The sequence below is a fragment of the Tupaia chinensis genome, unplaced genomic scaffold, assembly GCF_000334495.1.
Source record: "Tupaia chinensis unplaced genomic scaffold, TupChi_1.0 Scaffold000257_1, whole genome shotgun sequence".
Classification (NCBI taxonomy): Eukaryota; Metazoa; Chordata; class Mammalia; order Scandentia; family Tupaiidae; genus Tupaia; species Tupaia belangeri.
Window position 1 is genome coordinate 4,604,357 of NW_006159737.1, and position 10,008 is coordinate 4,614,364.

Here is a 10,008-nt window from a genome sequence, read left to right on the forward strand (position 1 = left end):
ACCATAATGCTTGTGAACATTTATGTAAAGGGTTGAAACAAAAGTGGTTTATAGTCAGAAAACTCAATTCCCCGAAGAGCCTGGTAAAAAAAATGACAATGTGCGTAATACCTGTAATACTTGCCCTAGTTAAGATGTAAACATTTAATTTTCTCACTTATCTAGAGATCTTTTGACTAATCTCAGAAAATTATGACACCTCCAACTAGCAACAATGGCTTAATGTATTTTTTAAGCTTAAGACTATTTTTTAAAATACTTTCTCAAGCTTACTACTTTGAAGTGAAACAAAAAAAAATATTCAGGCTACATTACTATCAACCTTTTCAAGGTCTAGTTTCCCACCAAATCAGTTATAATTAAGAATAAGTTAATTAAAATATCAAAATGTGCTATCATACTAAGGACACGTTTAATGCAGACTTTCGGTTAAATAAGGTGTATTTGACACGAGGGAGAAGGGGAGGGAGTATCAAGACAGTGTGCATGTGTAAGATGCTTGTGAAGACATCAGGTTACATGCTAGGTGCATTACATACACTATCTTTCCTAGCCTTCGCTCTTATCTTTTGGGGCAGGTTATTAACATCACTATTTTATAAGCAAAGAAACTAAGGCTCAGAGAAGCAACATGCTCGAAGTCATATATATTCACCATTTATATTTAACATTACCATCTGAATTTCTGCCAACTGTTGAGGGAGCCAACTGTTTTTCAACTTGGACTAATATTAGATTGCTGGGAAAGTCATGATATATTTTTGCATAGAAAATATGTCATGATTTTCCCAATGACCTAATACAATTCAAGCTGAAGAACTAGTACTATTGTTCTATTATTGGTATTTTGTATATTAATAGCAATCATTGGGGTATTTGTTTTATGATTTTTCAATAATCTAAAGACTAATTTTCCCTCCATCTTCACACACAAGCTATTTTTAAGAGCTTGGGAGAACCTGTAGTATTTAAAACCTTATGGGACACATATTATAAATACTTGCTCCTATTCAAAGAACCTGCAGGTAACTGAGCATCCTTTAATGGAACCTCCCTTCCAGTAATAAGGTGTGAACACAGACCTCAGTTATTTGAGAATATATTCTGTTTCATTGTCAAAATTTAATCTCAAGGGAAATCAGAAAAAAAAAATTCATATTTAAGTTCCAAGACCACTTAATGCAATGAAAACACTCCACCACTTTACGTATTTGCAACTATACTAATAATAGATACTGATTCCTGTTATGTGTCTGGCACTGGATTAAACAGATGAAACATGAAGAATGGGAGTGAATCCCTATGTTCACAGAACTAGAATTTGAGTGACATAGTAAGATTCATGTGAAAGTTTTAATATAATAAAGGTTAAAAACAATACAGTCTGGATACAGAATTAATCAACAGTAGCATATAAGAAAGACAAGCTACCATTGGGCTGTGGCAGACACAAAAGCAAATTAAGTAGTCGAAAATAAATTTTATTCAAATAGATGGAAAGGAGGAGTCATCGAAAAACAGAGATGGCCCACCCATAGTGGTGCATGCCAAGAAAGACGTGCTCTGCAGGATGGAACCACACTGGAGACGTAGGTTTGAGTCCTGGTCCAATCTAAAGGCTGGGCAGGCGGTGCATGCCTTTGGTCCCAGCTACTCAGAAGAATAGCAACATAGCTAGACTCTGCCTTAAAAACAAACAAGACAGAAATATAAAAAGACATACAACTAGGGAACCTCAACAAGTCTGTGGAAAATGGAATTCAAGTACAATTTAGTGTAAAAAAATTTTTGAAATCCATGCATAGGTTTTTCATAGTATGTGTTTTCCATACATTTTTTATAGATTCCACTTATGCTCAGAGGTGAAAAAAAGAAAGTAGGATGTGGCCTGTAACAGGTGCAAGTTAACATAACATAGAAAAGAAGACCTAGGATTTTGGTTGGGAGGATGGTTTAGGGTGAGATAAAGACACTTTTCTTTTTTTCCCACACTATGCCAATCCCCCTAACTCATTCCACCTCTGCATTTAAGAACTGCTTTCTTGGGGTGGGCAGGTGGCATGGTGATTAAGGGCGCTGGACCCCCACATGGACGACTGCCAGACCTGGCTCCTTGCCTTTTCACTTTCTCCCGCCCACCCCAAAAACAAAACAAAACAAAGCAAAACAAAAACTGTTTTCTTTTGGGCCAGCCGGTGGTGCAGTGCTATTGTAGGTGGATCTAATATGGTCAACCATGTGGTTCGAATCTCAGAACCAGGGACTTATACCTAGGAAGTGTGTGTGCATGCCTGCCCAAAATCCCAAAAAGAGGGAGCAACAGAGGAGACAGGATTGACCATTTCCCATCAGGGAGTACTTGCTCACTCTCTTTCTTTGTTTTTCCAGGTAAGTGCATGGACCTCTGGAGGGGGGAAATTGCTTCCTTTTATTAAATACACTGCTGATGAAGTTTGTTACACACAAAGGAGGAGAAAATGATGACGAAATTTCCCAAACTACACAGCTTAAAAAAGGCAATAGAACTTAAAGAATTAACAACTCTAAAGTCAAACTGATAATTAAACAAAGAAAAGTCTTAACCACCTTGTGGTGGGCAGCTTGTAAGATGGATTCCAATCATTTTCACTTCCTGATATGTAAAAAATAATATGAACTGATTGATATTATAAACATTATTAGACAATAATCATTATTTTCCTCAGTTTTATCGTTGCAATACTAAATCAAATTGTAAGTTGAACATCAGATTTAAGTTATAAAGTATCAGCATGTCTAATCAATACTACACAGCCATAAGAGCTGAAATGAACTTGACTGAAATCTATTACATATGTACCTCCTACCAATCATGATTCTACACCCATTCTAGCTGATCGCCATAATGGATCCATGGGTAACGCGCAAAGCAAGGACCTAAGTTACCCTATCTCTCCACCCACAACTGACCCCATAAGACTAAATTTTACTAGTGAAGAGGTACAGACAAATCCAGTTGAGAAAGACATTCCATTAGCTGTAGATTCCTAACACAAGGCTGAATGTAGAGTGATCGTTTATTTATTCCTCATTTAATATCAGTAAAGGCCATCCATAAAAAAGTTACCTTGTCTTACAACCCCAAATTAAGATAGCTTTAAATTTAAACTATAATGGTTTTTCTCACCTCGTCAGAGATGAAAGAAATTATTTACTTGTTAACATATGATCCCACAGAATTTGTCATGGTTGGCCCTTCTGTACAAACCAAGAACAGACAAAGCTCTCATCCTGTAACATTTCTACATAGAATTATAATCCTTTATTCTTTCTCTTTGACTCTCCCGGTTTTCTCAAATTCACATTTTAAAATGTGTCAGTGATGGACCGAAATAAAACTAGACACAGCTTTTAAAAAGTTTCCACATGATCTATTGCTTCCAATACAAATTCTAAAATTAAAATGTATAGTTTGCCCTTTCACGAGAAGGCAGTCTTTTGGGTTCTAAACTGAAATCCATGGCAATGGAATAAATTTCTTTCAGTGAAATGATCTGGTAATAGTGTATAAGGTGGATAAATTGGGGAAGAAAAAGAAACCATGAAGGCAAAATATTCCTCTGATGTTAAGTCATGAAAACAATTCTTTACATCTCCAAATTATATTTAAACTAGACAAAATGTTGACCCATCTTTGGTACATCAACAATGTGTAATCACCTTCCTAAAAGACAATAAGGACAGGAGACAAATCAAAAGGTCAAATGCACATAATTTATTTCCTTAATTGAAGTATTAAATGAAGAACACTCAAATTTATAGGTAAAATGTGTGTCTGAAATATAATCATCTCAGAAACAGGCCAGGATATAAAAAAGCAGCAGGTTCAAGGATAGAGAGCACTGGAAGAGACTGCTAAAATCATTCATGCATGAACTAAAAGCTCAAACTTTGTCAGAGTACATATATATCAACTTTATTAGGTATCACTATCTAATACTTCCTGATGACAGTGACATCTGGCTGAGGAACACAAATAACTGTTTGATGACTAGGAGTATCAGGATTCTAGAAGCAAATTGTTATTATTTTTTCAGAAGCAAATTATTTTAACAGGACAATTTGTTTTTCTCTGTGAGGCAACTATCACTAAAACAACTATTGAAATAAACTGTCAGTTTGTCCTACTGCACCTCTAATTCTACAAATTTCTACACTTGGTGTTCACTATTAATTTTAACAGTAAATAAAATATTCAATGAAAAATTTATCAAGACTAGGTTTAATACACTAAGGATAAAATCAAACAAAATTATGTACTAAACTGCTGTATCTTTTAACATCTGTACAAATAACATGCCTATTTATTTACTATTACACTAAAGTAATATAATGTTTAAGCAAAGACATATATAAAATTTCCTACAAGGTCTATTTCATTCCTCTGTTTAAAATCTTTCACTGACTTTCCACTGCTTTCAGAGTAAGAATCACACTCCTACTTTGGCTTCCAAGATCCCCACATGCTATCTCCTGCCAGCTTCCTCTCAAGCTGCTCTAGGCTCACTGCAGATCGTCCAGACTATGTTCTATTCTCATTCAACATATCCAACCTTGGTCTACCTCTGATGTTTAGTTTATCCTGGTGTAAAATGTTCTTCCTTTAGCTCATTATCTGCCTGCTTCTTTCTCGTTTTCGAAGCACCGCCTCAAATGTCATCTTTTTAGACTACAAGTTGACTACATTCTTAGCCTCTCGGTTTATTCATTCTCTCTCCCCCAAGTCCCATTTTCCACAGTGTTTAATTCCGTCACTGTACTTACCAAAATTAAAAAATAAAAATCTGTATTTAACAGTTTCTTACCCATTGCCTATCTGTATCATTATTGATCACCTAGCAATGACTGCTTGGAGCTGGAGTTCTAGAAACATTTACTAAAGGAATGAAAGTTAAACTCTTCCACTATACAAAACTGCATAAGCCTAACTACCGCTGTTTATTGGTTAACTGCCCTAAGAACACAAATGAATGCCTATCTACTTACCTTTACAGCACGCTACACATTGTACATGATCAAATTTTAAATTTTATAGGAATTTCAATGTTTAATATTTCTGACTTTCATTTCGATGTTTATCGTTAGTATTTCAGAGAGAATAATAATTTGACAGGCTAACTCCATTTAGTGAACACCCTGCTGTTCAACTACAATTCCTTGCAGACTACAGTCAGCTTCTTACACTGGAGCGTAGTGTTCAAATACCACAAGACACTGTGGCAATGTGCACCACACAAAGTGCAAGCATACCAAGGAAGGTACATAACTGTCCTTGACTTTCTAATACTCATTTACCCATGATAAGTGATGCCAGTTTTTATTCATCTTTGTACTGTGAAATTAGTAAGTCTTCCTCTGAAATTATCTCATTTAAAAATTTACTTAAGAGATAGATGTACAGCCGGTAGACAGATATAAAAGCCATGGAAGTGGGAAGGACGTGACTACGGTTTGGAAAACAATGGATTGGTTTGCCTTGAAAACCTCTGTCATCTGTTCATCATTTGATTAATCTATGTGTCCACTCTGAAGGTACCGAACCTCACCTGTCCTCAAGGGTTCTGGTTAGGAAATATAGAATTCTATTATAAAAAAAAAAAAAAGAATTTATTGGGAATGAATTAACTGGATGCCCAAGGTTGCTACTTTGAACATAATGTTACTGGTTTGTTTTTAATTGCCAGAGGACATGTGGACTAGCCAGAGAGAGAGAAAGAGAAAGCTCCTTGGAATGGGGCACGGTCACACCCACCACTGCAATCCCTTCTACATTTCTCTATCATGTTGCGATTTGGGGCACCACACTCACATGCGTGTCTATGTGTTTTTTAAACACGTAGGGCTGGGATTCAAACCGCAATCATATGGAATGCAGCTACTGTTAACAACCAGGCTTCAGGGCCATCCAAGCTTTATGGTTTAATAACCTATGTTGTGGGAGCCAGTAGGTGGTGGGGTGCTCAAGGAGCTGGACTTCCACATGGCCAATCATGGTTTGAGTCCCAGACCTGGAAGCTTGCTTTCTCACTTTCCCTCTCTCTCTGGCAAATTGATAATAAAAGTAACAATAATAAAACTAAATAAATAATTATTTACAAAAATAAAAAATATATTGTACGTTTAGTTTCCCGTATAGCATCACTTTAGGAGACCAAACTTGAACGTGAAAGGAAACCACTTTAAAAGCAAAGAAGGGGGCCAGATGATGGCATCACAGTAAATGTGACACTATGCCAGGCTGACTCCCACGTGAGGGTTCCAAGTTCATGCCTGGGACCTTCCTGTGTACAGCAGGCATATGTGTGGCCATGATTCTGGGGCGAATCATGACTTCAAGACCCTACTGGGGGTGATGTTTCTCTTTCTCATTCATAAAAGAATTAAGTGGTTAATCTTTAAAAAATAAATAAAAACAGTTGAAAACAGCAAAAAAAGCATTAAGTGAAAAACATTTTAGTTAAAATACTCAAAGCATAAATATTACTGTAAGCTTTATATTTTTAAAAAGTTTTTAAATTAAAATTTTTTTAAGTTTTAGAAATTATCTGTAAATCCTATTTGTTTTTTTAAGAGAGATTTTTGCTATAGGGCACATGTGCTCACCAGAGAGACAAAGAGAGACAGAAAGTGAGAAATCACCTCCGCCAGGGGGAAGGGCCACACCACAATCCATTCTCCTCCATGCTCCTTTCAGGACTTTGGACATGCATGCACAAGTGCCCAGCATGGGTTTCAAATTGCCCTGTCAGGGATTTGAACTGCTGTTGGCCATTTGGGAGTCCAGCAACATAACCATTATGCCATCTGCTGGTCCCTGTAAATCCTATAATTTTTAAAAATGAGCTTAAGTATCAGAGAAGAAAATCTTCCTGAAGAAACTAACAAAATTATGAAAGCAGTTTAAAAACAGAAATACCAAAGATCTGAGCAAAGACAAAGACCATAAAAGTCAAGGTTTGGTCTCCTAAAGTGATGCTGTAAGGGAAACTAAACTCACTGAATATTATTTTCACTTTTATTGAAGTCATACCTTGAAACGAAGTAGCTATTTGCCCTGTAGTCTATCCTTCTCTGTCCATAAAAAGTGGAGCCGATCTGAGCATTCTCTATTATTTTTTTGACAAACCGCTCCCAACTAAAATCCATCTGACGCCAACAATGATAACATCGAGCTGTTCCCAAAACTCCTCATTTGAGAGTGATATCCGTGTTTTCTCTCTCCATTAGCATATTCAAGGGATTCTGCTCAACAAATATCTATTAAGGAAAAACTATGTTAGGCTCTAAAAACACTAAAACACACACACACAGTTCCTGACACATGTGAGTAACAGTGATTGTGAGGCTGGCATGACTATATTGTAGGGTAAACACAAACTGCTAATTACCAACACAATATCTAGTCTCCTCATCTTTCTTACCAACAGAACCCCACCTATTTGGGGTGGCAATGTGCCCTATTAAACTTCTCAGCCTCTCCTGCAGCTAGAGAAAGCCAATATGACATAAGCAAAAGTCAGGAGGTAAGATTTCCAGAAAGACTTTCTAAAGGAGCCAACTTAACTACAAAATATGCCCTTCTGAGTAATCCGCTACTGAGTTCTTCTACCTGCCAGAATGGAGGGAAGATCAGATTAGAAGCATACTGGAGAACAGATGACATTGGGATTGCCATACAAAGGAAATACAAAAAGTTAGTAGAAAACCAGAATTACGATGAGATTAATTTGGTGAAAAAAAGTTTGAATTCATGCAGTTTTTTTTTTTTTTTAATAACACACACTTTCAAGGAACTTTTTGAAGACACCCCCCCCCACACACACACACACACAAATCCTGGTCTGTTGCCTTCAACAGTTTTTATTATTTTTTTTACTTAATTTTTTTGGGGGGAGAATTTTGCTGTAGGGTGTGTGCACTCATCAGGGAAGAGAAAGAAAGAGAAGAAAAGTGAGAAGTCAAACCCCCAGGGAAGATGGCTACACCACAATCCCTTCTCCATTCTTTCTTAAGATTTTGGGAATACGTGCACATGCACCTGGCATGATTTCGAAGCTGCTGGGTCCAGGACTCCAACCGTGCATCAGCCATGTGGCTTATCCAGATGGCTTAACCTTTAATGTTAACTGCTGGCCTGCTCCAATAGTTTTTTTTGTTTAATTATTTCTTTTTTTACAAGAAAGGAAAATAAACCCCCTTTCTTTTTTCTTTTGAGAGGTTTTCGCTATAGGGCGCATGCGCTTGCCAGACAGACAGAGACAGACAGAGAGACAGAAAGCGAGAAATCACCCCCCAAGGGGGATGGTCATGCTGCAATCCCTTCTCCTCCATTCTCCTCTCGGGATCTTCGGCATGCACGCACATGCGTCCGGCGTGAGTTCTTAGCCACCGGGTCCGGGACATGAACCACAGTCGACTACATGGGAATCCAGCGACATAGCCATTATGCTAACTGCTGGTTCCCAATAAACCCTTTGTTTAAACCACTCTTTTATGTCTTTCCTATTATAAGTCATCAAATCTCTTTTCCTGGATATAAATAATACATATTAAGATGAGTGAGATTATGTTAATCAAGAGGCAATGCATAGGCAAGATTAGGAAAGGTTTTGAGAAGTTTACCAAGCAAACGTGAAAGGAAGCCATTACAGTCAGGGAGAGTGCTACCTGCACAGTGCATTCACTGTGGATAGAGATCAGGAATAAAGGGCAAGAGACAGGAGCCAGATCAGAAAAAGACCCTATGTGACATGATTAAACAAATTAACAGCAGAACACTGAAAAATTTAAAAGAAGACAGTATATTAAATAGATATACTTAAGGGACAAGCAGTTAGCGTAATGGCTATGTCGCTGGACTCCCACGTAGTCGACCGCGGTTCACGTCCCAGACCTGATGGCTTAAAACTCACGCCAGGCGCGTTTGCGTGTGTGCCCAAGATCCCAAGAGGAGAATGGAGAAGAGATTGCCGCATGGCCATCCCCCCTGGGGGGTGACTCCTCACTTTCTGTTTCTGTCTCTGTTTCTGTCTGTCTGGAGAGCGCATGTGCCCTATAGCAAAAAGCCTCTAAAATAAATAAATAAATAAATAAATAAGAAAAAAAAATGAAAGAAAAAAATAGACATACTTTAGAATAAAGGTAGTAAGTCAAAGGGAGAAACACCACTTTGAAATGCTCCTGTAATGTTCGGGTGAGAGATGAAGAGTACCTGAGAGGACAGACAGTAGGACATGAATGACATGAGGGAATGTTCTAGAGTAAATGGCAGTGTTTTATGTTGATTGGGGTATAGGTTACACGTATGTATATAGTTGTCAAAATGTGAATGATACACTTAAGACATGTATATTCCATTGCTTCTAATTATTTTTGAACCTTAAAAGAAAAAACAAAAAAACAACTTGGATTATAGCAGGCTAAAGAAATGGTGATGAGACAACTACAGGTATCTAGAAAGTAAAATGAACAAGACATTAACTAAACATGGGGAAGTTAGGGACAAGAGGTGTTGAAGGTGACCTTCAGTGTCCTAACTTGAATGACTTCAAAGATATTGGCTTCTCTGAGAATAAGAAATAGGTAGTGGGGTGAGGAGAAGTTACAGAAGAAAAAGGAGAGTCTGAAAGCTTTACATTTTAATACCCTTAGTTCAGGGAACTGAGAATTCTCAGACACAATGAAAAGGCAGAAAAAAAAGTCTAGACTTCAGGAAAAACTGATGTGTAATTGTTAGAATAAGAGAATGCATGGCAATAATGAAGTGTTTCTCAACTTGAATGCTCTGTGTGAGAAACTGACATTTGACAGAACCATTTTTCACAGCATGGCATTTGTCTTCCCGGTTCTCTGGACTTGGGGGAGGAGAGAAGAAAGTTACCTTTTGGTGAGAACAGCAGGAAGAGTAAGAAACAACACAAGTCAAGGCAGAACCCTGGGGAGCACAACTATTATGAACTATACCCAAGG

General features: G+C 37.5%; 1 protein-coding gene across 2 annotated transcripts in view; it reads right to left on the reverse strand.

Moving 5' to 3' along the window:
- The window catches only part of ING3 (inhibitor of growth family member 3), a gene marked incomplete at its 5' end in the record, with an annotated part of 31,989 nt that overhangs the window by 12,435 nt on the left and 9,546 nt on the right, over window positions 1–10,008 (reverse strand).